The sequence below is a fragment of the Euprymna scolopes genome, chromosome 41, assembly GCF_053919585.1.
Source record: "Euprymna scolopes isolate OS-2025 chromosome 41, ASM5391958v1, whole genome shotgun sequence".
In the NCBI taxonomy this organism is placed as follows: Eukaryota; Metazoa; Mollusca; class Cephalopoda; order Sepiida; family Sepiolidae; genus Euprymna; species Euprymna scolopes.
Genome location: NC_136522.1, coordinates 1,460,001 through 1,467,938, shown reverse-complemented (window position 1 = coordinate 1,467,938; position 7,938 = coordinate 1,460,001).

The window sequence follows — 7,938 nt, the reverse complement described above, 5'->3', positions numbered from 1 at the left end:
TAGACATTTCAAAATGAGAGGCGTAAATTATTCGACCCCCTATCTTTCTAAGCTTATAACTCCTCGAAAAATGTAATTCAAGCCCTAATTTTTTTTTCAATTAAAGGAGCAAGGACCAAGGTTTCATTAAAAAAAAAAAAAAAAGACAAAAAGAAAAAATGTGTTCTTATAAAATAAGGTTTTAAACTTCGGACTTTACAGGTAAATTTCTAAAAAACTGATTTTTTTTTTTGTTTTAAATTTGAATATATTATTTATTGACCTTTTCTCTTCAATTTGTGATATATAAAACTATTAAACATAAATTAATTATTTACTTTTTAAGAGAAAGTTGAAAATGGGGGGGGGGCGTGAAAATGGGGGGGGGGCGTGAAAATGGGGGGGCGTGAATTTAAAAAAAACGTTTGTCTAAAATATTATATTCGGTTTATTGGAAAGAACATAAAATTTCACATTGACCCTGAAAATATCGTAAAAATAGAATCAATAGAAAAATTTTGATAGATTTTTAAAATTTAAAAATATTGAGTTTAAAAATTGAAAAATATTGAGTTCGGAAAATTCATTACTGTTTTAAAAAAAAATAAAAATATTTTTATTACTTTTAAAACAACTGTAATAGTTTATTTTGGAAGTATAATCCATAAAGAAAATAAATAACCCACTTTTAACAGAGAAATTACGAGATTTTTATATTGTATTCGCAGTTTCGTGTTAGGGGTGTCAAAAATTCCTACAAAAATTCTGATACTGCTGGTGGAATATCCCGCTTACTCAATCCTGAATAAAATATTTTCGTTGGAAATAAAAAAAGGTACTTATGCAGAATACGAATCGCCTTATCGTCGGTATATTTCGCCCAGGTTACGTAAATTAAATTAAAGAAATCGGAGCAGCCGACGAAACGGCATTTTTTTGTTGGTGTTTGTGCATTATAATTGGATTTAAAAAAAAACACTAAAAAAAAACTATTATTTTATTTTCACTGCAAACACGGGAAAGACGGTCCTGGATACGTACAATGGATACCACAGCATACTGCTGTTTTCAGCCACATAAGATGCTACCACATTCATCATTGAGTGGCGCCAGTACAGGTACAGCCAAGCTCCTCAAAAGTTCCACGGGTCAGGTGATGGATGTACTTGTTGATTTGATGACATCACAGTAGATATGATCCAAAAACCCCATTGTATAGACGACAACCTCCTATAGAGTCCTCATTCTGGCATACAACTGAGTACATCAGTCACTGTGCAGACCAGGACATCATGTTCAACCTGGACAAGTTTTAATATGCTGAGACAGAAATGGAGTTTGTGGGATTCCTAATCAACAATAGTCGTATTAAACTCACGAAGAGTATGACAGAAGCTATTCTCAATTTCCCTCTACAAGTATTACCAGCGCCAGGTCCTGATTTGAACTAGTGAATCAGGTATCATATGTGTTTTCCCAAGCAAAGGTGATGGCACCCTTCTAGGAATTGTTGAAAACAAAGAATAGGAAGTTCTATTGGGATGATATGCTGGAACATAATAATACGAATGACCAATCCTCATCTCCAAAATTCAGAAACGTAATAAAATTGTTGCCCTAAAGAAAACAACGCTGCAGCTTTATTTTAAAACTTTCATTGAAAAAAATCAATCCAGGTAACTTGAGTATGTAGTAGAACTGACATTTATTCAATGCAGCCACCTTCAGCCTCAGTCGCCATCTCGATACAGGTCCAGAACTGGGAGCATGCCTTTTCCACAAGTGCTATCAGGAGCTTGGCAGATGGCGGCAATCAGGCTGGCTTTGGTGTTGTAGAGGTCATGTTGGTGATGTTCTTGACATATGACCAAGTAATGTAGTCTAGCAGGTTCAGATCGGGGGAGGAGGGAGGCCAGTGAGAGAAGGATACAAAGTCGTAGCACTCCTTCTGAAGCTAAGCCTGGATCTCTTTGGACTTGTGGGCTGGCGCCAAGTCCTGCTGCTACACCCAAGGTTCGCCAGTGGCCAGCTGATTGCACCAGGGATCACCACACTCTTCATCACATCCAGGTACACTTTGGTGTTGACTTTCAAGACGATTTTGAAGGTGTGAGGTGGCAAGATATGATCCTCACTTGAAATCACACCAAAGACCATAATTGTGTCCGGAAACTTTGTTTTCATCATCCTGGGCACATGTCTGTTATCCGTGGCAATCCAGCTATGCATTTTAAGGGTGATGGCAATGGTCCTGTTGTCATAATTTGGATTGGTAGAGAGCATGAGTTGTACAGCGGCATATTTCCGATCTTGATCATTGAACATTGTGTAACTTTCAGACATGTTAAAAGGTTCCTAATGTTTAGACAAGAATTTAATTCAGAAATAAAACAAAGTCGATTTAGGAATTTTCAGAGTAGTTATGGAATTTGGTTAGAGGTAAATAGATTTTGGCTTACGTAAAAAGTCACCTATTTTGTGTTCTTGGGCACGTGGTTAGGGTTTTACTGATGTAATAGTTAGTCAACAGAGATCAAACTGAGGAGTTGGTATAAAATGCATTAGCAAACGGATGTGTGGATGACCACGTTGGAAGCAGCAAGGGGAAGAACCATTGAAAATGTAGAAAGAGATTAAGCGTGCAGACAAGGGAATCCATAAGATGAATAAATATAACTTGTTGTTATGGCGTTCTTTCAAGGTTTGGACAAATAAGAAGGTATGTGCCTTTTGGTCTGAGACAAGCAGACATATTGTTATCATTTGATTGTAAGAGAATCTGTTTATAAAAGTTTATGTGTCATGTTTGTTAACTATGTGTATTTGTGAAGAAGCAGACATCTTATGAATATTTCTATACTCTGTATACATGCATTCATTAGATATCAAAGACTGTTATATAGACCACTGGATGATACATGAGCCCCTGTAATATATAAGTGTAAGTCATGTTTAGTTTCAGAACAGTTTCCGATGGTTCGTTGTTCTACACAAGTCCTGGGAGGTGACTGGTTTGCAGTAGACAGAACAGTTTCCGATGGTTCGTTGTTCTACAAGTCCTGGGAGGTGACTGGTTTGCAGTAGACAGAACAGTTTCTGATGGTTCGTTGTTCTACACAAGTCCTGGGAGGTGACTGGTTTGCAGTAGACAGAACAGTTTCCGATGGTCTGTTGTTCTACACAAGTCCTAGGAGGTGACTGGTTTGCAGTAGACAGAACAGTTTCCGATGGTTCGTTGTTCTACAAGTCCTGGGAGGTGACTGGTTTGCAGTAGACAGAACAGTTTCTGATGGTTCGTTGTTCTACACAAGTCCTGGGAGGTGACTGGTTTGCAGTAGACAGAACAGTTTCCGATGGTCCGTTGTTCTACACAAGTCCTAGGAGGTGACTGGTTTGCAGTAGACAGAACAGTTTCCGATGGTTCGTTGTTCTACAAGTCCTGGGAGGTGACTGGTTTGCAGTAGACAGAACAGTTTTCAGATGGTTCGTTGTTCTACACAAGTCCTAGGAGGTGACTGGTTTGCAGTAGACAGAACAGTTTTCGGATGGTTCGTTGTTCTACACAAGTCCTGGGAGGTGACTGGTTTGCAGTAGACAGAACAGTTTCCGATGGTCCCTTGTTCTACACAAGTCCTAGGAGGTGACTGGTTTGCAGTAGACAGTTCTTGAGTTGGAATTCACAGAGCAAAAGATTCTTCCCGTGTTGACATGAAGAAGAAAACATATGCGAAATTGTTACAGAAAAATTTAATTTTTATGGAGCAATTCTGGTTTCTGATTGGTTGGTAGCAGAACGTGAATTAATTCGATTCGTCAGTTCCTAGCAGCATCGTTTATAAATAGAATCTCCCGACTGTGTGAAATCATACCCCATTATAATCAAAAATATTGTAACAGACACTAACCTCCCTCAAGGTTCCAACCTGGGCCCAACTCTGTCCTGATCTTCATCTATGATCTCCCAAATCACATTCTTAGATCATTTATAGACATTTATTCAAACGATCGGCAACACAACCTATGGCAACACTTCAAAGGTCAGCAATGACCAAAATCTTTCTGATTCTCTCTCTTCTGATCTTGAGAACGTGTTGCAATGGGGAAAATGGTGGCTGACTAATTTTAATGCCTCTAAAATCAAGCTTCTCACCTTTCATAGAAAATGCTTTGACCCTCATCATGTCTCAAATAAAATGATTGGCTTGTCTTGACAAGCTTCTGGAACTGACCTTCACTCCTGATCTGAAATGGGACACATACATCAAATCTGTTGCTAAGATCACTGGGAAAATGGTTGGATCACTCCACCACTCCAGAAAGTATTTCACTACCGATGCAATCCTCTATTTGTATAAGAGCCAGATACATCTTAAAATGGAGTACTGTTGCCACATCTGTCATGATAGAGTTCAGCTTCGAAACCTACGAGGTGATACTCTTTTCTCTTCCCTGCAACATCTTTCCCACAGAAGAAACATTGCGAGCCTGTCTTTGCTCTATCACTATTTTCATGGCAAGTGCTCAACTGAACTCCAATCTAGGGTTCCTCTTACCAAACTTTCACAAAAAACACTCAACTAGCTCCAACCATAATATGATTTCCCCCAGTCTCTATCTGTGCCTAAATCTAAACGCAGATGCCATAAACAAAGCTTCTTTCTTAGAACTGCCTGCTTGTGGAACACTGTTCCGCTGGCCTGCTTTCCAGTTGAACACAACAAGCCTTCAAATCCAATATAAACAAGTTCTTGTTGAGCTGTCCCCATAAATAATCAAATTCTACCCAATTTACACCATTAACGATTGCTACATTATTACCTTACATACATGAACCCTTATCCTCGAGTGGCCTTCAGGCCTTGGTTAGTGGTGATTCCAAAGTAAAAAAAAAAAGTAAGAGATACAGACACATATATATAAAAAAAATACATATGTACATATATATATATATATAGACACCAACTACATAACACAACTCTATATTATTAGCTATATAATATTTTATTATACACGTGCATGTTCTCATTCACAGAGTGATTAGTACGTGGTTTGGTAAAAACACTATTAATCTCCTTCCCACAGTGATGGGTATATTTGCTGATGATACAACGCTCTATAACAGGCATGAGGGAAGAATGGGTGTACACAAATCTAAGACATTAGCTGAAACCTTGACCTCCAGACTGTAGTGGCATGGGGCCGTAAATGGATGGTAACATTTAATGCTAGTAAGACTAAGCTGCCATCCTTTAATGATTACAAGACACCTCTCCAACCACCGATATCGATGACACGGAACAAATTTCCTTGTGGCCTTCATTAACAAATAAACACTCAACCACTGATTGTCATGATTAATAATACACTACCTGAGAGCTTATCACTCAAACTCCCTGGTGTTACCAGATCAGGCTGTCTAAAGATATTGGCTTTCTGAGATGAAATGCTCCTAACATTGATGCTTTCTTGTTTTTCTACTTCTTTTTGCAAAACTTTATTATATTCTGCAAAACCAAAAACAGGAACAACAAACCTACCTTTTTCCCCTTCTTCTTCTTCTTCTTCTTCTTCTTCTTCTTCTTCTTCTTCTTCTTCTTCCCATTTCCCTTTCTCTTCCTATCCCCCCCCCATTTCCTGACTGTTTTCCTAACTTAAAATGTACCAAACATTAATACTGTAACCCTTTTCTCTCTCCCATTACAAAACTCATTCATGTTCTGCATGTTAGGGAACAAAAACCGCTAACATCCACTATAAAACAACCCAACCAAACACTACAAACTAGCTATAAAAGATACAAAAAGCTTGAAGAATAAAGACCTTCTACAAAATAACTCGATGCAACATGAATTCTATTTCCAAAATAACTGGATTCGGCATTAAATAACCCGAAAAGGGTTGATATGCCATAAAACAAAACAACCAAACTAAACTCTAACTCCTCAGCTTAACATTCAAAAGCAACATGAATTGGAACAAATATACGGAGGACATTGCTAAGACTGCTGCAAAGACAGTGGGCTCCCTCTACCGTGCTAGAAAATTACTCAGACCATAGAGCATCCTATGTCTTTACAAAACCACAATCGCCCATGCATTGAGTATTATTGCCATATCTGGACTGGTGCATCTACTACTAGTTTCTCCTTTTTTGTCAGGGTCCAAATCTGATAGCTCCCACACAGTTGGCTGGGCCTCCACCTCTGTTCCATCGCCACAATATTGCATCCCTGAGACTGTTTTACACGTACTTTAATAGAATGTGCTCTGGTGAATTCATTGCACTTGTGCTCTTTCAATATACATAGTCCCGATTATTCCGACAAACAGCAAAATCCCACTCCTTCACTATTGAGATTCCTTAGTTGCTGTAAAGCCTTCTACTCTAATAGCTTCTTGCCTTGGACTGCAAACTTTGCAATTCCTTCCCTTTTTCCTGGCTTTCTGGCTGCACTAACCTGCAGAAATTTAAATGTAATGTGAACAGACATCTCACTACTCAACTCCCTACAGCCCCCTGTTAGACACGATCCCAAATAGTAGCCCGTTATGTTCTAAACAGCAATGTGCCATGTTTGAGATGCAAAAACGGTAAAAAAAAAAGTGAAATTGCAAAAGTTTTATACCAGATTTACGACGACATGAAACAGAGAATGCTTGTTTGTGAACCTTCCCACCACTCCCAAGGACCGATGGCCTTGTGCCAGACTGAAGTATCTTTGTTTTCATTTTATTGAAGGAGACTCTCCCAGGCTTACCTCCTCCTTTGGGAAGGGAAATTGGTTTATTGACAGTCGCCTGAGACTACTGTCCCTACTGGTGAATATCAGCAGGTCTAATTACGGCAACTCTTGTACCCATCTGAAGTGCCGCTAGGGATAGGGGTGGGGTGGGGCCACACTGAATTTCCCCCCCACCCTAAATTGACGTCACATCTAAGCTTTGCTAGAATGAGATGCTGATGAAGATGCTCTTTCTTTTTTCTATAAATAAATATCCGAAATCCGAGACACGTTTTTTTTTTCCAGATAAAAAAAGAACACTGTTGTGTAAAACTGCTTGAGAGTAAGGGAGTGTGTATATAGCTCATATAGTAATGACGTCTGCTAATAAGCATAATGACTTTTACACCAATTGTAAGAATTCAGAATTGTTAAAGACGCATATAAAATGGGTAGATATTAACTTTAGAGTCTTAAACTCCATCTTGTCAAAAACCAAGAATTCTATGATAAAATGTGAAGTTTCCTGGCCAGATGGATTTTATTTTTTCAATCAAGAGTGTTTTTTTTTGGGGGGGGGGAGGGGGAGGGGAAGATGGACTTCCCCAAATTGTGTATAACTGTGCTCTTGTTGGAAAACAAGTAAATAAGCATCTGAATAATAATAATAATAATAATAATAATAATAATAATAATACTAATAATAATAATAATAATAGTAATAGTAATAATAATAATAATAATAATAATAATATGTTTTTTGGGTTTGTGTTACAATCCACAGCGATTCGAAAAAGTTGTCAAAAACAAATATATAACAAATAAATGTTATCAAAGGCAAGATAAGTTACCTTTCTACCTTACTGAATAAGTTTTTAGCGTTTTTATTTAATGTAAAATGTTTATTTGGTTTGAAAAACAAATAGTGTTGAACACTGCCAGAGAACAAGAAAAGATGGCCGCCATGTCTCTTTACATCTTTGAAGTTTCGACAGTCACTTCAAAATAAGAAATAAAACAAAATGTTGGTAGAAACCAAGCCAATAAATGTTACCGTGACACAATGTTCGGTACTTGTGCAGTAAAGTTCTGGAAACATTTTTTTTTTGTTTGTTTGTTTCGAAAAACAAATTAATTTCAGAATTTTAACTTTGTTATGAAAATTTAAATTTTGTAAAAAAAAAAAAAGTTGAATTTCATATAATGATAACTTTCAATCATTTTCTTAACGTTCAGA